This window comes from Panthera pardus, unplaced genomic scaffold (genome assembly GCF_024362965.1).
Source record: "Panthera pardus isolate Hobbes unplaced genomic scaffold, ASM2436296v1 HiC_scaffold_3, whole genome shotgun sequence".
Classification (NCBI taxonomy): Eukaryota; Metazoa; Chordata; class Mammalia; order Carnivora; family Felidae; genus Panthera; species Panthera pardus.
The window spans coordinates 54,220,875-54,245,383 of NW_026526876.1; the positions used below are offsets into that span (position 1 = coordinate 54,220,875).

General features: G+C 49.4%; 1 protein-coding gene and 1 long non-coding RNA gene across 9 annotated transcripts in view; both read right to left on the reverse strand.

Annotated features, from left to right (window-relative positions):
* Positions 1–24,509, reverse strand: part of RAP1GAP2 (RAP1 GTPase activating protein 2) — a 224,252-nt gene that overhangs the window by 108,772 nt on the left and 90,971 nt on the right. The gene's annotated exons all lie outside the window — the stretch shown is intronic.
* On the reverse strand, positions 14,833–20,501 carry LOC109255121 (uncharacterized). The gene is made up of 2 exons (XR_002075090.2): positions 20,224–20,501; positions 14,833–15,053 (listed from the first exon to the last, which is right to left on the reverse strand). It is a non-coding gene; the product is annotated as an uncharacterized LOC109255121 (long non-coding RNA).

Consider the following 24,509-nt stretch of genomic DNA (forward strand, 5'->3'; position numbering starts at 1 on the left):
AGCAGTGCTGGGGCATCCCCATGGTTGGAAGCACCTTGAGAGGCTCCGTGCAGGCATGGCCAGTCACCCGGGCAGCAGGCTGGATGGAGTAGAGAGAACCAGGCTCTGGCCTCAAGCAAGGCAGGTGGGCAGTGTGTACAGTAAGATCAAAAGCACCGGCTTTATGGCCCAACAAGCCTGGATTTGAATTCCAGCCTTACCGATTAGCTATGTGACCCTGGTCAGGTCACTTCATCTCCATGCCCCTCAGTTTCCACATCTGTAAAATGGTGTAACTATACCCACCTCACCAGTGGCCTGAATAAGCCTATAAAGCACTTAGCACAGTGCCTGGCACACAGCAAAAACATGATACCTGGCCACTGTCGTTGTTGCCAAGGCAGCCATCAAATGAGGGGGGAGGGAGTGGGCGCAGGGGAGGGGGGTCAAGGCAGAAAGTGAATCTGAGCACAGAGAGGAGGCAGGGACAGCTTCAAACCTGGGGGAACTCGGATGCCCACGTACTTTGGACCCTAAGCTTGGGAGGCAGGGACAGGAGAGCCCAGCCACTGTGTGGGGGCCACCAGGCTCTTGGCACATGCGCATGGCTTGATTCCAAGCCCCAAAGGGACAGACGGAGAGGTGAGGGAGTTAATGTCTGTCCTGTGCTGGGGCCGATGTGGAAGCGGAGAAGAACAGAGCCCCACGGGGCTGGCGGGGAGGCGAGGGGACACAAGGGGGCACAGGATTCGGGAGTGAGAGGTGCCAGCAGGCGAAGGGAGTGAGTCCCAGTGCCCCACCGGTTCCCCTTGAGAAGAGCAGGCACTGCTCACCTGGAAGCATCTGGCATGGTTGACTCTGGTGTCATGTCCCATCCCCGTGCACACTCTAATTGGTTCCTGGAGATTCGGACCCCAACTCTGGACCTTTGATGACTCAAAATTCCCCAAGGATGCAAAATGGCAAACCCCCACCCCCACCATGCACACCCAATCCTGGGGTTCATGGACACAGACCAGCAGCCCTGGGAGAAACCATTAGAAACCATTCAACAGCCTAATCACACTGACAAGGACATCGAGGCCTGGAGAGGCAAGGGGAGGTGCCCAAATCCCACAGGCAGCCTCTCTCCTGTTCTCCAGAGAGCGCAGTTCCCAAATCACCTCAGCACGAGTGTGCAAAAAGTGAGCAGGTCACATCTCAGGAAGAACCTATCAGGAGGCACAGCTGGTTTAGAGACACATATTTATAAAGCATGAATGTCGGGGTGCCTGGCTGGCTCAGTTGGTAGAGCATGCAACTCTTTTTATTTTTTTAAGATATTTAAAACAAATCTCCACAGCCAACGTGGGGCTTGAACTCATGACCCCAAGACCCCAAGACCAAGAGTTGCACGGTCTACCAACCGGGCCAGCCAGGTGTCCCAGAGCATGCGACTCTTGATCTCGGAGTCATGAGTTCAAACCCCATGTTGGGCATAGCGCTTATTAAAAAAAAAAAAAAAAAAAAAAAGGCATGAGCATCAGGGGTCCATCCACGGGGTCTGTGGGTCCCCCATAAGGAATGCACTGACAGCAGAACCCAGGGCAGCACAGGAGGTGAATAGGCCACACCCTGGGCAATGAAAGGGGGCTACACATGGGACCAAGGGGAGTTCTGGGTGATACTTCGTGCCTGTAGCTTCAAAGAACACGCTGGCTTCTCTCCAGATGTGTTGAGTGAGGATGGCAAGGAGGGCCCCGAATCCCTCGACTGGGCCAGGGGTAAGAGAAAGGACAGGCACCAGGAGGAACAGGACAGGAGGGTGACCCCGCCCTGGAGACCCGGCTATGGCCCCTGGTTAGGGACAAGTGAGCCTCCTGTATTACATCTCAGAGCTGATGGACCAGCCTACACACACAGGCACATCTCCACACTCCTGGGAAAAGCCTTACCCAACAGACAACTTTTAGGACTGACTGACGCCATACGGCTCACACATGAGTAAGCGCAGACTCTGAGGGGTGTGGTGTGGGCCCAAGAGTCACGGAGTCAGAAATTTGGGTGTTGGGGGACACCTGGGTGGCTCAGTTAAGCTTCTGACTTTGGCTTAGGTCATGATTTCACAGTTTGTGAATTCGAGCCCCACACTGGGCTGTCTGATGTCAGCACAGATCCTCAGCCCCCCTCTCTTTTTGCCCCTCCCCCCATGCTCGCTCGCTCTCTCTCTCTCAAAAATAAATAAACTTTTTTAAAAAAAGGTCATTTAGTGATACAGTAGGAAGAAGAGAAGCTAAAAGGCTGGGTGTCAGAAAACCAAGTGATGGGTGCTTCGAACATGACACATCTGAGGAGAAGAACTAGGTTTGTGAAAGGCAGATGATAAAGCGTTCATTCTGGACACACCGCAAGTCAGGGGGTCCTGGGAAACCCAGGAGGGATCAGGAAAGTACAGAAGCCTTAGCAGAGAGTCAGGAGTGAGGAGAAGAGAGGTGCGGGTACGTGTGTCATCCAGACTAAACACGCTGTATCACCTGGAAACAGCTTCCCTCACGTGCTCAGCCTCAGCGCTCAGCCACTCTGCTTGGCACCGTCTGGCCTCAGCTGAAGGAGCCATATCATGGTCAGGGCAAAGATGGCCAGCTCACAGGGTCACGGCCTCAGATAGCTTCAGAACCAATATCACAAACCATGGAGCCACAAAAGCACAGAATATCAGCATTTTCCCAGCCTGTTAGTATTTCATGACCTGGATGCCAAGTACGTGGGGGCTTACTGCATAATTCAGTTTAGATGTATGGCATGCATCACAACAAAAAATATTTTTTTTAATGTTTATTCTTGAAAGACACAGAGAGACAGAGCGTGAGCAGGGGAGGCGCAGAGAGACAGAGGGAGATACATAATCCGAAGCAGGCTCCAGGCTCTGAGCTGTCAGCACAGAGCCTGACACAGGGCTCGAACCCACGAATCATGAGATCATGACCTGAGCCAAAGATGGATGCTTAACTGACTGAGCCACCCAGGCACCCTAACAAAAAATAATTTTTAAGTAGTTCTCTCTCACTTCTTTTAGGAGAGATAGATATAAATATGGATATGGATACGAACATAGAAGTAGAGACAGACTATATCTGTCTCTGTTGAAACTTCCATGATGAACATATCAGACTGATTACCTGCATTTATTTTGCTTCTTCTAAAGCCCCTTAAAATAACAGTTTTTTTTTTTAAGTGTGAAATGACAAGAGCAAATGTAACAGAAGAGGAAAATCCAGCCTATAAAAGATGGCTTGTGCCTGGAAGATGGGCTGGAATGACCCCAGCGGAGTGTTTGATACTTAAGACACAGAGCCTTTGGACAGCCTCCCAACCTGTCACTTCCTCAGCTGCCAGATGACCTTGCCAACCCTCACCACCATAAGAAACTGAGCAACAATCCCTGAGAAAAGACATCTGGACTCCAATGGAAAGGGCAGTTTGCTACCTAATCATCACCCTGCATGGAAGCTCCCAGGTGGCAGGCCAGCCCAAGCACACAGTTCCCAATCCACTTCCTAGTGCCTCACTCTTGGGTACAGAGAGACAGCCAAGGATGGCCAGACATTTGAGGAAAGACTCCAGCATCAGGGAGAGATGTCAAAATAATCAAGAGGAACCCGAAGGTAACAGACAATGCAAGGAACCAATGGGGACCCCAAAACACTACTATAAAGTAATATCCCCAGAGAGATAAGACAAGATTTTGTATCCATGACACAAGGAGAGAATGCTATAAAAAAATGGAATGATCAGGAGAGAAAGAGATCTTAGAAAATAAAAACATGATGTGAAGACTAAGTCAAAGTTCCCAAAAAAGAACAAGAAGACAAAGATGTGGAAAATGAAAAAGAAAAGATAAAGATAAAAACATGAGAGGATCCAATACCTGACCAAAAATGGTTCCAGGAAGAAGTAACGGATAAGAAAGAGAGTTGTGGTAGCTAGTCTCCAAAGTTGGCTTCCTGATGAGCATATCTCTTGATGTGGATGCCCGTGTACCTCCCCTTGCCTTGAACCTGTGCTGGCCCTGTAACTCAGTTTGGAACAACAGAATGGGACAGAAATAACATTACTTAACTTCTTCCAAGGCTGAGTCACAGGAACCCTTGAAGCTTCCACCTCGATCTCTAGGAACATTTACTCTAGGGAAAACAGCCAGCATGTAAGAAGTCCAACTATCCTGAGACTACCGTCCTATGGCCAGTCACATGGAGATACAGATACCAGCCAAATTCCAGATGTTCCAGACATCCAATCCACACCACACACGTGAAGAAACCATTTTGGACATTTCAGCCGCAGCAGATGCGACAAGAGAAACCTAGGAACCAAGCCAGAACTGAGGCCCCAGACGTATGGCCCCAGCTGAGCATCCCAGCCATCTCCAGCCATCTGAGCCATCCAGGATGAGGTCTCAGGCATTGTGAAGCAGAGATGAGCCATCCACCTTTGATGTGCCCTACCTGAAATTCTAACCTACAGATTTTGTGCCTAATAAAATGGCTATCCTTTTACCATAACAGGTGCAGTAGGGGATAGAGGGCTCTGGAAGTGAAGCCTCCTGATGAAAAGAACGGAACTAACAGGATATCTAATAGGTGCAAACTCTTGGTAGAAAAAAAAAAAGACTACTCAAGGAATTATGACAATAAATAAAAATAGTAAAACAGAAAAACAAAAATAAGTACACAGAAAACTATGCTAATGGAAGAAACGCATTAATCACTAACTCCGGGAAAAATAAAAACTTCTACAAGAAAGGAAACATAATTATAGTGCCCTCCTTGGCTCAACAATAAGCGATTCTTACACAATCATAGTAAGTAAAGCTCGACTATTGAACCAAAAAATGAGGCTAACATAAGGATACACTGCTTACTACGTGGTCCCAAGTCTTGGCAGAATTCCTAGTAGACCCCAGGAGAGAAAAAGCCCCACATCCTCATGCCCAGCATAGGTGTGTGTTAAACCATCCATGTTAAGGAACCACCCAACTATCTGCCGGACTTGGGCTCACCTCGCTAAGCTATCACTCCACCACACTCCCAGACTCTGCCTCTTAACTCTTAACTCTTCTGAATATGTTATTACTCAGGAACATGCCAGTTATAGAGTTTCATCACTGGCTCAAACAACTGAGTCTCGGTGGAGACAGACCATAGAATTTCAGGGTAAATATGTAGTCTTTTCAATGAATAATGCTATTCCCAATCTCTGAAAGCTTCGTTCATTAGAAAGACAAATGCTTGGAGCCGTTTTCCAACACTGAGACAGAGCACGTGGCCCCTTTTCATTCTCGCCCTTTCCTGTGTGTGACCATGGTACATCACTGGGAGATGAATGGCCAGGGCAAGGGGTCCACCTGCAGCCAAGCAACCAAGCATAGCTGACTCAGCCCAAGGGGTCAGGGCTGCGATCTCACCTTACCAACATGCTCCAATCCAACCTCCAGAATCTAATGCCAATGAACCAAACCTGTGATATCAGCCCTCTTGCCTCCTCCTAGCATTAGCTTCTTTCCCCGGGAAATTAGGAAAGGAAGGACAAGATAACTATGCATGCCTCCAGGAACACACTGGAAAACAGGCATGACCCTTGCAGTGTGGTATGACTGGAAGGTTCAGAAAAAGAACTTGGCAACCCAGAGCACACTGGATAACCAAGATCTCCAAGTAATGAACAGAAACTCACTCCCCTGGCCAGGCTCACCTCCTGACTCAGTGAGAACAGAGGGCCTTGATGGGCTGCCCCTGTCCAGGCCGCTTCCCTGGTCTCTGACATGAACCCTGCCTGCCAGGCCAGCCCCCAGCATAGTGACAGGTACTGAATGAACTAAACAGTGGATAAACAAAATGAGGAGCTCACAGACCCTGAGAGCTGGAGGGCTAAAAGAGCAGCATGGGACAGGCCAGTGTTACCTCCACTGCAATTTGGCTGAGTAGACCAGATTGTTACTTTGACCTCAACTTCCTGCTCAAGAGGCAGAGGCAGAGTAAACCCATTCCCCGCTAGTTTGGTCTAAGCTCATGTCGCTCCCTTGATCTTGGATTACTCCTCTGGACATGGATGGTAAAGATAATAAAAATATCCGTACTTCCTCATCCTCATCATAATCCTAGCTAATATTCATGTAGTACAATGTAAAGCTCTTGACAAGCATTATTTCATTTAATCTTTTCTACAACCCTATGAAGGAGGTACAGAACCATGCTCCCATTTTACACATAAAAAAACTGAGGCTTAGAGAGGTTAAGTGGAAGGTCCTACAGCAAGTAAGTGGCAAAGCTAGGATTCTAAGGGACCCTGGGTGGCAAGTTCTAAATGGCTCCCCACCGCAGTAGCCCTGGTCTCTGAGAGCTGGCGGCTCAGACACTGGAATCATTGGCTAAACTCTGTTGGGAAAAGAGTAGTTCAAGAGCCTTGAGGGTTTCCTCCTAGACCAACGTGATGCCCAAAAGATATGCTGCTTGGGAAGAGAGCCTGACATGAGTTATTTTGGTTCTTGGGTTTTTTTCAAGAGAAAGCTGCTTTTCATTTGCTAACTCCCTACAGAAATATCTTTTAAATACAAATAACCTATCCTGGATTATTTCAAAGGACATTACTGAGGGGCACCTGGGCGGCTCAGTCGGTTGAGCATCTAACTTCAGCTCGGGTTAAGATCCTGCAGTTCGTGGGTTCGAGCCCCGCATCAGGCTCACTGCTGTCAGCATGGAGCCGGCTTCAGATCCTCTGTCCCCCTCTCTCTGCCCCTTCTCCACTTGTGCTCTCTCAAAAATAAATATTTTTTTTAAAAAGGACATCACTGAGTGAGAGGCCATCACTCTATTTCTGAATTGTACATTTTTATTATAAATATCATTACATACTCATTGGGGGAAAAAAATTCAAAGAATCCAGAGGCATCTAATGAAGGAGTCTGGGTGTGGGGAAGGGCCTTGCCACATCTGCTTCCTGCAACCCATCAAGTCAGAGCACGCGAGGCCTCAGGGAGCAGGCCCAGCACCTGCCACAGGGAATCGGGGCTGAGGAGAGGCTGCTGCTTTGGCCCCCCTGCTGCATCATTTCCAGCTGCCCTGGTCACTTAAGTGACAAGCTGATGCATCAACGTCAGTAACACTGGAAGGGTCTGTCCACGGAAATGGCATTATTCTCCCCAGGAGGCACGAGGTCGGCCTCCACAGGCAGCTGGGGCCACTGAGAATTAAAGGCCCCTGCCCAGGGACTCTGTCACCCCCTCCCAGATCTACTCTCTGCCCCAGCTGGCCAGACCAAAGAGTGACAGGAAGAGGCCACATCTAGGCCAGCCACAAAAATCATCCAGCCAATGAGCGCCGCTGAAGCCCGTGGACTCAGAACCTGAGAGCGTGTGGCAGGATGTAGAGGACACAGAGCCTCCTTCTGCTAGAGGAGGCGGGCACAGCTTCAAGACTTGGGGGGCACCCGGGCCCTTTGCTGGCCTCCAGCGTGCGCCTAAACATTGCCTGGCTCCCGTGGCCACTCAGTCACTATTTGTTGAATGAATTGAAGAGCTTGAGGGCCATGCTGGGCCAGTGCCCCATGAGAAAACATGATGAGAACCTTCCAGCCAGATCCTCCATGAAATGTGTCTAGTTGCAGGCCGGCATGGTAGATATATACGCTCTGAAGGCAGGGGCCACGTCGGCAGCCCACCCACGCCCACGGGGCCCAGGGCCACATTCCTTCACTGCAGGCCCTCAAAAACTAAGACCTTACATTTGCATAATAATTACACTGATGAGGTTTCTTATCACCTTCTCTGCCAAGCACAATTCTGTGAGGATGATCAGGACAAGGAGATGTTTTCATCTACATAAATGAGTCAGCTGAGGCTTGGGAAACACAGCCAGTTCTTGGAGGGAACCCAGAACTCTAAACTCAAGAAGTCTGACTCCACAATCTGCGGTCCGAGCTATCCCGTTCATGCACCGAGTGAATGAACAGGCCACCGAAGCAAAGAATAAAAGCGAAGACAGCTGCAGCCCCTCTGCACCACCACCACCCCCTGCCCCCTCCGCCTTTGGGCAGCAAAACATGGACTGGCTGAACTTCACCTTCCCTGTTCCGTCAGGGTCCAGCCCTGTGAGCAGGGTTCTCACTTGCAGTGCAAACTCCAAGCTCCTGAGGAGGACACCTAGTGTGCTCCTTGCAACCCCCCACACCTCCCACGGTGCTGAACAATAAATTCCCTCGGCAGAGCAAAGGACATGGCCAAGGACATGGCCGTGTGCTTGTCAGGGTAGCACCTGCTGCTGCTGCAAGGTTCACCTGGGTAGCTGGGAACACAATGAGCCATCATTGGGCGGAGGTGCCCACCCCCCCCCCCCCCCCCAGCAAATCTGACCTCCAGTCCCCACGCTCTCCCTGGAGAGAGGAGAACAGGCAGAGGTCCAGTCGGCCAAGAAGCCCACAGGCCAGGGGTGACTGCAGCAGACCGTCTGGCTTTGCCACCGCTCAAAGGTTAGTGATCTCTGGCCCCCTGCCTGTCCTTTCTCGGTCCTTCTCTGGACCGGAAGGTGAGCAGAGGGCCACCCACCCACGTATCTGGGTCAGATGAGCGCCGCTGAAGCCCGTGACAAGGCCCCGGGCCACACGGCAGTGCCCTGGGATTCTCCTCCAGTTGTCCCAAGCCACATAAACAGAGCTAATGCCCAAAGCTCAAAAGCCAGCTCCCAAGGGAGGCAGAGGCTTTATCCTGCTTGGAGCTGCACACGGAACAGATGAATGGGATTTTTTTTAAGGTGTTTGTTTTACAGATTTACAGAAGCGGGTTGGGGGCAGGGGAACCCGGCAGAGGGGCAGAGGATGAAAAGGGAGAGAGAAAAGAGAGAAAAGGGAGGAGAGAGGAGAAAGAAAAGGGAAGCTGCTGCAAGCTTTTAGATCGAAAGACACTTCCCTCCTTATCTAGGCCAAAATCCATCATTAAAAGGCTGCAGAGCTGGAGAAACCCCAGTAGGTCAGGTACACCCAGAGGCAGGGCCTATGGCAAGAACGTCAACGAGAACCACACAAAGGGCTGGGCCAGGTCTTTCTGGGTCCTCAGGAACCCTGACAGAAGCGTCAAGAATGGAGGAAACCTGTGAGCTCTCCCTGGGTGTCCCTGGAGGAGCAGCAGGGAATTTCACGTGGCGTGACCTATACACAGGAAGTGCTTTTACCCTGAGGCTGGGGACCCCAGAAAAGGCTCCACGTCCTCAGAGCTGCCAGTCCAGTCCTGGACTGGTCCCCACAGGTTCACACCCTCCCCCAAAAAGCCACTCTCTCCAGCTCCCCAGCCCCACCATGTGGTCTCCTGGAGACCTGGAAATGAAGAAGGATGGAGGTGATCCAGATCAGGGGGCTCCGTAACCCTGCGCCTCCCTCAGAAGAGGGGCTACCTGAGACCTCTCTTCACCCTCCCCTCCAAGCCCGAGGATTATATCAGGCACAGCCATGGGAAGGGCCATCCGTAAGAGCACAAAGAGCTCCAAAGGCCCATTTCTCCTCCTCGGGAATCTAGTGTTCGGGTGAGTATTTATAAAGCACCCATCATGTGCTGGCGCAGAGCTAGCCTGCAGGGATATCATGTAAGTCACGCCTGACCCCCTCTTCCCCACCCAAGGCCTCAGTGCATCTCACTAAGTCCTCACCACCTCCCAAACTGGTCTCTTCTCTCCACCCCACTGTCACCTGGTCACCTATCAATCTCTCACCTGGACAACGGCCACCCCATCCTAACCCATCTCCGTCCACCGCACCCCTCAATCTATGCTCCAGACACAAGGATCTTTCTAAAGTGAAAAGCTGATCACACCCACCAGGATAACCATAATTTTAAAAAATAATAGTAAATAACAAGTGTTGGCAAGGACGTGAAAAAACTGGAACCCTGTACCATGCCAGTGGGAATGTGTAACCGCGCAGCCTCTTTGGGAAACAACGGGCAGCGTATCCTCCGAGAGTTAAACACGGAGTCAGCACACGAGCCAGCAATTCCACTCCTAGGAACATACCCCGAAGAAGTGAAAACACGGGTTCAAACAAAAACTTGTGCACAAATGCTCCCAGTAACACGACTCACAATAGCCAAAATGTGCAGATGACCCAAACAACCAACCACAGATGAATGGATAAATAAAATACGCTATGTCCTTTAAAAGGACATTAGTATAATAAGCCTTTAAAAGGAATGATGTCCTGGGGCGCCTGGGTGCCTCAGTTGGTTAAGCGTCCAATTCTTGATGTCAGCTCAGGTCGTGATCTCGTGGTCGTGAGATCGAGCCCCACTTTGGGGTCTGCACTGACAGTGCATGGCCTGCTTGGGATTCTTTCTCTCCCTCTCTCTCTGCCTCTCCCCCGCTCACATGCACACTCTCTCTCTCTCTCAAAATGAATAAACTTAAAAAAAAAAATGTTTTTAAAGGAACGATGTACTAACATAGGCTAAAAGACAGAGAAAACACGATGCCAGGTGAGAGAAGCCCATCACAGAAGACCACATATTATAGGATTCCATCTAAGTGAAATGTCCAGAATAAGCAAATCTGGAGACAGAGGGCAGATTGGTGGGTGGTTAGGGGTGTAGAGGGGAAAGGGAGAGACTGCTACCGGGGACGGGCTTTCTGTTTGGTGATCAAAAATAATGCCACCGAACTGTACACATCAAAATGGCTACAATGTAAGTTCTATGTGTATCCACCACAATGAACAGAAATGAAAGTGGAAAATTAGTGCAAAGTAAATGGCAGCACCCTCCTTTCAATGGCTCCCCTCCACCATTAGGACCAAACCCAACTCTTTAACATGCCCTCAAGAGCCCCTTGTCTTGGACCCACCCAACCTCATCTCATCCCTCTCACGTCCCCTCCTCACCTGCCCCCCAGCCCACAAAACCTGTCCGTTCCTCTACTGAGCCACCTGTCACTCCCACCACAGCCCTCCGTCCAGACCTTTCTCCTTGCCCACACCCCCTCTCCAGACTTGCCAGAATGTCCCTTCCTGGAGATGGCATGCCCACCCTGGGTCAGGCCCCCTGTGCTGTCTGCTGCCACAGCACAGCCTCCCGTGTCACAGCACCCAGCCCCTCCACCGCAACCACCCGCTGGATCCCTGTCTTCCCCACCCGACTGAGCGCTCCGTAAGGGGAGGGATCAGGCCTGCCTCATCCCCACTGGGTCCTCAGCACCTACCCAGCCTCAAGGACCAAAGAGCAACGGGGGACATGGATGAACAGATGGACAACACCCCCAGGGGGTTTACAGCCAGGCTCAGAATGGAAAAGTGAATGGATGAGAGACCGGCTTGAACGTATGGGCACCAGTGGGGGTGTGATTCAGAGCAAGAGAGATCATGGGGACTGATCTAAATGGCAGGAGAGGGCTCAAGCCAAGGAGAGGGCTGGAGGAGGAGGCAGGACCATGAACGTGAGAAGTGTTTGGAAGTGGGGCCAAGCCAGGCGCGTGCAGGGGAGCGGGGAGGGAGGGAGTGGGCAAGTCCAGTGCCCATCCTGACTGTGCACACCCTCTGGAGAGAACTATTACAACTCTATAGCCTCTGGGTTCGGCATGTTATACACAACATCTCACTGACCCTCACAACCACGGCTATTATTACCCCATCATGCAGGTCCAGAGAGGTGCGGTGCCTTGCTCCAGTTTGCCTGGCTAAGTGGGATCTGAGACTAGGTTCGCCCAAGTCCACGCTGGGGGTCCAAGGCAGCAGAACCCCCAAATGTTCCAGGACAGGCCCATCAGGACAGCTGCACCAAAACTGGAGGATGTCCTGCCTTCTTGAGAACCAGAACTGTCTGGCTTCCTCCATGTGCCCTGGACTGGCCACTGCCTTCAGGGAAAAGGCTCCTGCACATTTTCTTTGTGAGGCTATTAAACCCCCAAGGTCAGGACAGTATTGAATGAGCCTAGTGAAGAAAAACATCTGCCCCACATCCAATCAGGTATCTTAACCCAATGCCCTTGCCTTGGCAATCCATCTTTCATGGCAATAAAAAACTTCCAGAGAGTAGGGGTCCCCACAGCCCTGACCACCTTCAATGCACCCTCTCCCTACTCAGTCTCACCCACACTGGGGCTGCGTTTGCTGTCCCTATGAGGACCCCCAATTGTCTGTCTCCTGCTCGGGCCTCTCCTGTCAGCTACAGACCCCACTGCCAACTGAACATCTACACTTGGGATCTCACAGCACCTCAAAATCAACATGCCCAGAAGTGACCCCATTTCCCCCAACCTGTTCCTCCTCCCAAGTTCTGTCTCCCAAATAAAGGCACTGAGCACCCTGACTCTTCCTCCTGCCTTATGCCTGACATCCAACCCCTACTACTCAAGCTGTGTCGTGGACCAGCAGCAGGACGTCCCCTGGAAGCTGGTCTAAATGCAGTTTCTCAGGCCTACCCCAGACCTGCCAGTGGGAATCTGCAATTTGACAAGATGCCCAGGTGACGTGCACAGACAGTAAAGTTTGAGAAGCGCAGCTCCAACAATCAATGATCCCTTCATTCTACCTGCTACATTTTTCCCGGGTCCGTCGATGTCCTTCCATCCCCCTCCACCAGCATCCCGAAGCCACTGACATCTTCCTAACCAATATCCACAATCCCACTCTTGTCCCACTCCAATAATTTCTCCCCAGGAGCTCCAGTGACCCTTCAAAATGTAAATCTGATCATATGAGCCACATAAGGCCTTGAAATGTCATCCTATTACCCTCCCTATGAAAACCAAATGTGATTCGTTCATTCCTGTTGAGCATCTTCTATGTGCCAGGCACCGTTCCAGGCCACAGAGAGAGAACAGTGAACAAAACAGACAAAAACCTCTGCCCTCTTGGAGCTCATATTCTAGTGGAGGAAAGAGATAATCAACACCTAATAACATAAAAAGTTTAAATATGAGGTATATCAAGTGCTGGCAAATGCCACGAAGAAAAATAAAGCAGAGAACAGTTTGCAAATTTAAACAGGGTCATCAGAGAAGACCTCGATGAGAAGATGACATCTGAGAGAAGACCTGAAGGGAGTGAGGAAGCAAGTGGTGAGGGTGTCTGGGGAAAAGCATTCCATGTAGACAGAACAGCAAGGGCTATGGTCCTTAAGTAGAAGCATACCTTAATTAGTCAAGAAGTCGCAAACAGGCCAGTGTGGCCAGTGCAGACAGAGCCCAGAATAAAGAACAGGGGCTGAGGGCAGAGAAATCATGGGGGAAAGAAAAGAAAAGAAAAGAAAAGAAAAGAAAAGAAAAGAAAAGAAAAGAAAAGAAAAGAAAAGAAAAGAAAAGAAAAGAAAAGAAAAGAAAGAAAAGAAAGAGGAAGGAAGGAAGGAAGGAAGGAAGGAAGGAAGGAAGGAAGGAAGGAAGGAAGGTAGGTAAGGAAGGAAGAAAGAAATCACAGGGAACAGATCATGTAGGGCCCATGGCCATGGTAAGAACTTTGGCTTCTACTATGAGGAAACAGGAAGCCATAGAAGGCAGAGTTGTAAGCAGAACAGAGATGTGATCTGACTGACAGATTCAAAGGATCATTCAGACTGCAGTGTTGAAGAACCGTAAGGGGGCAAAGAGTGGCAGGGAGCAGGGAGGCCAGTGAAAAAGTCACCTTGAGGCATCTGGGTGGCTCAGTCAGTTAAGCATCTGACTCTTGATTTCGGCTCAGGTCATGATCTCACGGTTCGTGAGTTTGGGCCCCACATCGGGCTCTGTGCTGGCAGCATGGAGTCTGCCTGGGATTCTCTCTCTCTCTCTGCCCCCTCCCCTGCTTGCATTCTCTCTCTCTCTCTCTCTCTCTCTCTCTCTCTCTCCCTCTCTCAAAATAAGTAAATAAACTTTAAAAATAAATAAATACAAATCAAAAAATACAAAGTCACCTCAATAACCCAGGGCGAGATTGAATGTGGGCAAGAAGAATACAGAGAAGTCAAGGGTGAGTCCGAGAATTTGGGCTAAGCAAGTGAGATGGTGAAAGCTACCTAAGGGATGAGTAGGGGGCTAGAGAGAGCACAGGAATTTCACTGTAGACCTGCTACATCTGGAATGACTTTCAGACACCCAGGTGAACACCAGGAGGGAGACAGAGAATTCCACAATGCATTGGAAGTCAGGGAAGGAGGAGGCGGTGAACTTGCCGGGAGACAGAGGGGAAGCGGGAGCGGGAGCTTTCACCAGCAAAACGGAGAAAGCATTCTAAGAAGGAGGGACCACTGAGCTGTGTCAAATGACTCTGAGCTGAGGGCAGAAAGGCAGCCGTGTGGCGTCGTGGGGAGCAAAGCCAGAGGTGGTCTTCTGGAAGTTCTGCTGTAAAGGAGAGCGGAGAGCAATAGCTAGAGGCAGATAAGGGGCTGAGGGAGGTCGGGGCTCATTTGTCTGCAATGACTGCCTCATTTTCTCCAGCTTCAAACCTTCCCGCTTGGACCTTTCAGCTAGCTCAGGCTCCGTCCATCTCCGGTCTGAACCTTGGCTGTCCTTTCTCCCTTCTCCTGGCTCACCCCCTTTCCACGGGCAGGTCATTTGTTCTCCAGCTTCCAGCTCAACCACCTGGGGGCCAAAGGGGGAGGCCAAGGTGAAAGTTAAACTCTCCCTGGAAAATGATAAGAACTCATTGTCCCCAGAAAGGAGCTATAAATTTTTCTGAAATTCCGACCATTCCTCCCTTTGAGTCTAGGATGTTTTCAGTCTTCAAGAGTCTTCACTAAAATGCAAAGGTCCCACCTAGTGAGAGGGGAGGTGGTAAGCCTCCTGTGGCCATCCTCCTTTCCTGCAGAGCTAAACTCACAGGGAGGCCCATGTTTTCTGGGCACCACACTTCATCCCAACCTCTCATTCACCCTCAGAATACAGATTCTTTTATTATCCACACTTCACAAATGACTATCCTGAATCTCTGAGAAATTAAACAATTTATGCACAGTCCCAGGGCTACAAAATCGCAAAGGCAGGATTTGAACCCAGGCCACTTGACTTCAGAGCTCACATTCCATGGAGTTTTTCTGGTTGGTTATTTTTCTGGCTTTTCCACTTTTTTTTCGGTCTGCTGACTTTTTTTCACTCCTAAAATGGTGGTAAAACATACACAAAATTTACTATTTTGACCATTTTAAAGAATACAGTTCAGGGGCGCCTGGGCAGCTCAGTCAGTTAAGCATCCGACTTAGGCTCAGATCATGATCTCACAGTTCATAGGTTCAAGCCCCACATCAGGTTCTGTGCTGATAGCTCAGAGCCTGGAGCCTGTTTTGGATTCTGTGTCTCCCTCTCTCTCTTCCCCTCCCCCACTTGCACACTCTCTCTCTCTGTCTCTCTCTCTCTCAAAAAAATAAATAAATAAACACTAAAAAAAATTTTTTTTTAAACACTACAATTCAGCAGCTTTAGGTACATTTGCACTGTGTGCAACAGACACTGACACAGGATTTCTGACTCCCAAACTTGTTGATCACTCCAAAAGGAAATGATCTGTTGATTTTTAATAATACATTAATGTAGTTCAAAAGCCAAATGTATTAGAAGGTATACGGTGAGGGGCGCCTGGGTGGCTTGGATGGTTAAGCATCAGATTCTTGATGTCAGCTCAGGCCATGATCTCACAGTTTGTGAGTTCAAGCCCCACCGTCAGGCTCCGCACTGATAGTGTGGAGCCTGTTTGGGATTCTGTGTGTGTGTGTGTGTGTGTGTGTGTGTGTGTGTGTGTGTGTGTCTGCCCCTCCCCTGCTCACTATCTCTCTCTCTCAAAATAAATAAACAAACAGTTAAAATGTTTATATATACATATATGTATATATATATATATATATATATATATATATATATATATATACACACACATATATGTATATATATGGTGAAAGGCATTGTCTTATCCTTGTCCCCATGCAGCTCCCCAGCCACCTCATGGAATGGTTTCTACACATCCTTCTGCAGTTTCTTTATGCAAACATAAGCCAACACAAAGATGGAGTCCTATTTTCACCCTTTTTTATACAAAAAAAAAAACCAGCATATATTGTACACTCCATCCTGCACCTTGCTTTTCTTTACTCAGAATATCTTGGGAGAACTTTACATTGGACCCTAGAAAGCCTCCCTATTCCTTTTTAAGTCACATGGCATTCCAGGGCATGAATCCAGGTGCCCAGTTCTCTACTGATAGGCATTTGCTTGTTTCCAGCGTTTTGCTGTTTCAAACAATATTGCAGTGAATGACCTTGTACTATATCGTTCCACGCATGTGCAAATATAGATGCGGGATAAATTCTCTAAGGGGGTTCCCTGGGTCGAAGGGACTATACATATGCGTAATGGTGATGGGTGTGGCCAAACTGTACTGCTCATGGGATGCTATCAATTGATCTTTCATTAAATGGGTATGTGAATGAGGGCCCACGTGCCCACTCAAAACACTGTGCTACCCCCCCCCCCCCAAGGGCTGGAACCAATGCCAAAGCAACTTTTGTCTATGGTTTCTGCCTGGCCCAAGTCACTTTTACCACTTCATCTGATAATGAAACTCCCCACCTTTACTTTAGGGATCTGCTCCTCTCCCAATGGAAAGGACTCTTATGCTCACAATACCACACCAGCCACAGGGATGAGCCCTGACTCAGGCTGGGCCAAGCATAAATCCCCACCCAACCCCCATGTAGAGATTAATGCACAGATGGGCATGTGATCCAAACCAATTGGAACTCCTTGGGGTTTGTCTAAATGGAGCTGGTGGAAAGGAGATTTTTTTTCCCCTCTCTGGAGGAAAAAGCGTTAAAATGTTAAACCCACAGTGGTCTGTAACCATGGTTTCAACATCAGAGGTAGAGATGGCCCAAGAGAATGAAGCCAACACAAAAAGAGACACAGACACAAGAGACAGAGAGGAACAGAGATTGTTCAAGGTCCTGGATCCAGCTGTCCCTGAGGCCCAGCCCTTTCTACAAATGGGTTATGACAGCCAATACATCCCCCTATTTTGTTTGTTTAATTCAACCTGGGCTTCTGACATTTGCCCCCAAGAGTCCTAATACATTATATCTAAAGTATAATCCCTAGTTTGTTATAATATATAGAAACAGATGTAGATGCAGATGTAAATACACTGTGTGGGAGGGTATGTGTTTAGAGGGAAAAAAGACCAGAAAAAAATATATTAAATGTTAATAGTGGTTATCTCTGCAATCCCCCATCTGGGATTGCAGATGATTTTTATTTTAGTCTTTGTACTTTTCTGTGTTTTCCAAATTTTCTGCAAGGAACATGGATTTTAAAAATATAATAAACATTTCTTTTAAAAAAAATCAGATTGGCAAGAAGCAGCCCAGAAAACGCTCAGAAGAAGGTTCTAAGCCTGTGTGATGGTCAGGAACAGCAGAGATGTCCACCCTGAAGCCTGCTCTCCATGGACAGCACCCCCTGGAATGGCTGCTGCCCAGCTCGCGTCTGGCTGGCAGTCACCGAAGGCATCCATGTTGTGGGCACCAAACCCAAGCCTTCTGTCGTGTGGCCACAGGCTCTGATCTGTGCCCAAAGGTCAGCTCAGAGTCAAGACTCTTCTCTCCACACTCCTACCAGAATCCATGCTGAGCCCCCAGAAGTCCCCACCCACCCACCAGTCCCCTTGGCCTCCAAGGAGAACCCCACAAGACACTGACAAATGCCTGTCCAGGAGTCCACAGCTACAGGAAAGGAAAATGCTGGGATAAAAAGAGAGCTCACACAAGGTGGCCCAGTCTCTCCAGAGCCTTCTCCCTGAGCTGACCTTCCCATCAACACATGACCATTGGAGGAGGGGGATGGGCTTGGACAAGAGAGAGGTCTTGGGGACCGTCAACTTCAGAACCTGTAGAGAAGGGTGGGCTGTGGCTTCCCCAAGGCACTCTGGCCCCAAATGTATTTCAGTGCTCATGGAGACAGGACTAGAGCTCCCCCAACCTGGTTACCCCATCTTCAACCAGGGAAACACTCTCTTTTATCTTTTTTTTACATATGAGGGTCTGAATAAGATGTTTGTTCTCTTACCCCTCTAGCCATTTTCAAGTGTGCAATCCAGAGGCTTTCAGTATTATGCAAGCATCACAGCTGTCCATTTCCAGAATCTTTTCCATCATCCAAACAGAAATTCTGATCCACTGAACAATAACTCTTCCCCACCACCACCCCGAACCCTGTTAACTCTATTCTATTTTCTGGCTCTCTGCTTTTACCTATTCTCAGTACCTCACGTAAGTGAGATCAAGCAAATTTCTGTCCTTCTGGCTTAGTGACTTAGCATAATGTGTTCAGGTTCATCCACGTTGTATCGGAATTCCATTCCATTTTGTGACTGAATAATATTTTGTATGGATATACCACATTTTGTTTATCTAGTCACCTGCTGAAGGACACCTGAGTTGCTTCCACTTTTGGCTGTTCTGAATAATGTTGCTATGAACATGGGTGTGCAGATATCCGTTTGAGTTCCTGCGTTCAGTTCTTTTGGGCATATGTACCTAGAAGTGGAATTGCTGAATAAGAGCTTTGCTTACACAAATAATTCCAGTTAAAGAACAAGTGAAAATCAGTCATTCATTAGAACTAGTCCCATTTCACAGGTAGGGAAACTGAGGGCCACTGTTTGAACACCATGTACATTCAGGATCACATATGGTGCTACTTTCCCTGGGTTTTTCTGTGGGGCTTCAGGCTGCCCCTCTGCCCTGCTGCAGTTACTTCCTTGCTGTCTAGGGGTCCCCACCTCTCATACCCCTGAGATCTCCGCCGGGCCTGAGCTTCCAGCAGGGAGATGGATCATACAGAGCTGCCCCACTCTCAGACAGGACCTTGTGACCAAGAGCATCAATGGCTAGATGGTCAGAGGAAGGAGCAATCTAAATGAAAGGAATCCAGACTTTCTGGGTGGAGAGGCAAATAAGCCCCACAGAGCACCAGCAAAAGAGGATGGGGAAGTATCACTGAACCCCAGAGTTGAGGGCCGACCCCAAGCAAGGTCTGACACAGTCACGCACTGGACTGCCCCAATGTCCGGGATAGACTCTGGGAAGGGGGTGCCCAAGGAATGTGCTTAGTAAGGCTGGGGGGTCCAATATGCTGCATCAGGGAAGAAGAGAGAACACCTCACCCAGCAGAGGCAGAAGGGGGCATCCCTGCATCTGGGAGAGTACCAGCCTCTGCAGCCACCAGCAAAGTAGACAAGATTGAACAGAGACCAACACCAACTAAACCACCGGGGCCAGGAGAGCAGACAGCTGCTGTTTTCTCCTGTCCAGCTTCCATTCCCTGGTCTACTGACAGCAACATACCAAATTTCCTTAGGTGACCCACCCTCCTATTTTCTCAGTCCAGGTGACTCCACCCCTAGAACCAGGGGGGGGCACCTAGACTTGGACCATCAGCATAGCTCATCCCTCTGGCCAAAGTTCAGAGGTGGGCACGTGACCCACCGTGTCCAGTATGAGTGGTCCCTGGGACTCCCTCGAAAATCATCAGAAAACAGACTTGCTCTTCCTGTTGGTTGGTATTGCTACACTGGCAGAATGTTAAGCCTGGAATAGCCATCATCTTTCTTTGTGGACAACCTGAGGATGCAGCCAACCCAAAAGAAAGCATAGCTTAGACATGGGGAGAGAGAACCAGTGTCCAGAATACTATTCTAGCCCTGGATCCGGCCGTACCTGAATCTGTCCCCCTTGAACCTTCCAATTACCCAAACCAATACATTTCTCTTTCCCTTTAAGTTCATTAGAATTGGGGTCTGTCACCTGCAACCAAAAGATTCCTGACTCATTTAGCTAAACTGCCAATCAAGAGTCATTTGGGAGGTACCACCTACCACTCCTCCAATATGAAGACCCTCTAGCCCGAAACCCCAATAAATAGCATTACAATAAAACAAAGGTTACAGAGCTCCATTTCAACTGTAATACTAATTATGTTTCTGAGCTAACTAGGGCACCAAACTGCCATGTGAGTTTGGGGGAGGCAGGGAACAGAGAAGCCTAACCTGCCCTTCACTCCTTGGCATTTAACACCAACAAAAATGGCCTGAGGTGACCCTGACAGCCTCATTTCCCACTACTGCCCAATGTGAAATCCACACCACAGTCCAACTGAGTTCTGAACGTGTCCGCCGCTCTCCTTACCTCCATTCCTTTGTGTACCCTGTCCCATTTAACTAGAATGTACTTCCCTACTTCATCTCTCCCTTCAGAAATTTTGTCCAGTCTCCCTGGCCCACCTCAAACGCCACCAACTCCATGAAGCCTTCCTTGGGGTGGTCCCTCCTTCTTTTGACCTCCAGGATGGAGGTCACCATCTCCTCCAGCACCCACCATCTTCTGTATGGGGTTCACATTACATGTCCGGTCTCTACTTGGAGCACAGGCAGCTTAAGGCAAGGACAGTATCTTATTCTCCTCCAGGATCCTGTTGTCCCATGCCTGGCACACACCTGGCCTTCCACAAACATTGATGGAAGTGACTTGAAACAGCACAAATGAATGCTTGGAACACAATCCATTTATAATCAGGACTGCTGCCTGTGTTTGTGTACTCATGGAGGAGAAAGACAGGGTGAATGCTGCAGAGGTGGGGGGAGGTGGGGGCATTTTCCAGAAAAGGGGAAGGAAGGTCAGAGGAACTGCAATGTGGAAGCCAGGTGTCCCTGCTCCCATCACTTCCACCACGGGCTGTGTCCTGCCTCTCCACGGCCGTGCCCTTGAGGGACCTTCTCAGCTATCAGTAACTGGCCTTTGTTGATGTCACACTCAAAAGCTCTTCCTGGCACCTTTGAAGATCTAGTTTTCAGACAGCCTGTTTTGGTTACCTCTTGATTTACACACTGTTTCTGTTTCCGTCTTTGCATCTCAAGATTAAATCCTATTAAAATAAATGTTCTATTAAAATACAGATGGAACAGGTAACCCGGGCTCCAGCCCAGACCTTCCCGTTCTCATAGAGAAGCAGAAATCTCTGTTCTAATTAGTGAGGACAGCAGCCAGGAGCCCTTTCAGCTTACGTGAAGGCTGGTAAATCAGTTCCCCCCTTCTAGGCTCCACTGCCCCCTCCCTTGCCCCAGCTCAGGCCCAGTATTCAAAAGGCGCCCAGCTGCCCAAGAGACCAATCCAGTCTCTTCCTTAAAAACTAATGAGAATGTGTGAAGGTGCTACAGTTCTTAATGTTTTGAAGCATCTTCATACACCTGGAATGCATTTCGTGTACCTGAGCGCATCACCGTCCACTTCATACACCGCGAAAGTCAAGGGCGGAGGGGTCAGGTAACTCAGCCACGGTCACCGTGAAACTGGTGACAGGAGAAGAGGCATAGAATTTGGCATCAGGCAGTTCTGGACTGGAATCCCAGCTCTGCTGTACAAGCTGAGTGACACTGGAAATGTCACCCCTTTGGAACCTCAGCTTTCTTCTCTATGAAAAATGGAGATGATGATAGGAAGTGTGTTGCAGAGAATGAAATGCGACAAGTGGGCCCACAGTGCCAGCCTAGTGCCATGCCCAGAGTAGCAGCAACATGAGCTCCCAGTCCAGTCCCTTCTCTTAGGATTCCTGAGTTTTTATACTGTAATACATAGCCTCCCATAATTGCTGTCATTTTATTTGGGGGTAATTAGGGAGGGAAAGGTGGGGAGGAACATCTAAAGACAATGAACAGTGGCCTTTCTGCAGCCCATCTCCTGCAGGGACCCTCATTTCCAATCACACTGGACCTGCCCAAAACCAAAGGAAGCCCAAAGGGCATGCAGGGCTGGGACGTGGCCCCCAGCCGCCCCCCACCCCTGAGCCTCCTGCCTCCCCCACTCTACATCCAATCCCTCAGCTGTGGAGGAGGTAGCACAGGTGTGGCCAGGGATGGGTACAAAGGTGAGCAGAAAGGGACCAGCCCTATACTGAGCAGGCTGCTGCCAGTTTAGCTGTGATGCAGGAAGGCAGGCCCACCAATGTTGCCAAAGCTTCTGATTTCTCCAGAGAAGACTGAAAAAAAAAAAAAAAAAAAAAAAAACGTGCAACATGGAACCTTCCAATTTTAAAATATCAGCTTCAAAGGGAAAAACACATGTGGGCCTAACAAAGCCCCTGGAGAATGGGCGAGGTTTTGCACCTTCGCTGTGCCCTGCTGTATCCCCAGCATCGAGAACAGTGTCTGGCACACAGTAGAGGCTTCATGAGGATTCAAGGAATCTGCAGGGGCCATTTCCAACCTCTACCTCAGGCACCTGGCAAACTTCCAGGCGTCAGGGTGGAGTCCCTGACGGGTGCAGTCCCGCTATCTGTAGACAAGACAGTGTGGTTTTAGAGCACGTGACGGTGAGAAATGAGGGGAGGTCCTGACTCCACCCCTCGGAGGGATCTGTCCTGTAAACCAGGTGAGAGTCGTACCTTGTGTGGGGGCCGTTTCAAGTCGTCTCATACCCTGAGAGTAAACACTTACGACAACAGCCAGCCCCCCGACTCCACCACACTCATCTAGTGTGGCTGGTCAAGATCCTCACAGTAAAGAAAGAGAAAAGCAGGGGAGGGGGGCTCTAATCAACAGAGGGGCTCCCTTCTGCCTTTGGAGAAGTGGACTAACCCTGAGGCCTGGCAGGGTCAGCACCGCCCCCACCCCCCCACCGGAGGGCTCCGGGAAGGACTTGGCTAGAGTTCCAGCCTTCATGAAACAGTGTGTTCATAACTGATAAGCTTAAAAGCAAGTGACAATTTTTCAACCCACCCTTGCTCCAAGGGCAGTGAATAAACACAGCATCGGCTCCAGGTTCCCACTGAGTGTGTCTAGAAGGGGAGGAGAAGGTGAAACCAAGCTTACTCATCCCTAGAAATCAGAGTGGATTCTCTGACACCTTCTTCTTCGGGGCTGAACTAGGACGCCCCACTTAGAAATCCCAACTCAGGAAATCCTACATATGCTCTTCCCTTTATTCTGGGTGTCCAGGCTACCCAGGTACCCCACATACAAGGCAATGGACCTGACTCCACATTAATTACAAGTGGACTGTTGGGACGCGAGAAGGAGCCTGCTGGGGTGCAGGAAAGTTCGGCGGCTTCACGTGGGTGGTATCTCTACAGGTGAATACATATGTGGAAATTAACTGAGCCGTGCCCTGAGATCTGTACACTCACTGTATGTATGTTACACTTGCATGCATTCACAGTAACAGCCGTGGCCGTGCGTATTAGGCACCTCTCAGAAGCCAGGCACTGCGGTAGTGCTCATCCCGGGTTCCAAATAACACAGCAGTGAAGACCACCGCCTCTGGACCTCAACAGACCAGGGTTAAAATCCCTGTTCCTCCACCTCTGATTCTGGCCCCAGCATGCTCCTCAAACTCTGAGCCTCTGTCCCTCTACCGGAAAATAAAGAGAATAACTCGTAGAATTAAGACAGGTACGTAAGCCTAGCCCACAGCAAGCCTCAAAAGATGTTGGCTCGCTACAACCATCCAACCTTCGACCACCCAAGGACCCTGGTGTTTTGGGCCCACTTGAACACTTGAGAAATGTGCCCGCTTCCTTCCAACGGCGCTCCCCAAACGGCAGGCATTTCCACAGCATCTTCTCAATTTTCTCCCAGATCCATGTACCACCTGACTGTTACTTTTCTTAACACTTTTCTTCAAATTGATCGCAATTTTCTACTTAAACAAATTTACTTTTTAAAAATGTTATGTAACCATCATACATGGAAAACCAGTATCACTTGCCAGAACTCACTTTTTTTAAAAATAGCAACTAAAATAAAAAGCATTTGTCCACCTGAGATCATCTTGCCTACCTCATTTACTTTTTATGGATTCAAGAGGGAAGGAAACTCAGTTTGTGGGGCGGACGTGGGGTAGGGAGGGCAAGAGGGCCTCATCTGCTTAAAACGACTGAGACATTTCCTGAGCCCTTCAGCAGCCCCCGTCTGCACAGAAGTGATTTTCGTTGGTGTAACCAAACGGGCTTGGCAGGCCCTGTATTTGGCAACATCCTGGTAACCAGCCATCTGTGTACCACACGGGCTCCAAAGAGATAAAGCTGCATTTAGAAAAAATATATATTCACTAATGGCGGGTGTTCACTAATTCAGACACCCACTGGCCCCTCTCTGGCATGAATGAAGGGAGCCCTCCTCTGCCTACCAGACAGCAGCTCCAGCACCCGAGATCTAGGAACTCAGTGTCAGGACAGGCCCGGGGCCCGGCCCCAGCTTCAGGACTGAGCCTGGACCCTCGCATCTGTGGGTCCCCAAACCACGCAGGGGCAGGAAACGAGTCAGAAGAGTAATAACAACACTCCTCCTGTGCACATAATCTGTTACATTTATGTTCAAACGCTCTTCCCAAGGGAAATGAAGGAGAGGGAAGAGGACATTCCCCAATCTCAGCCAAGAGAAGGCATCTTGAAATCTGTGTCAGAGGGCACACTGCAGTCCTACGAGGACCCCGGGGAATAGGCAATGGGCATATTTCTTCTGGGGAGTCAGTGAATCTCGTAAGCACCCATTCATTCATTCAGCAAATACTTACT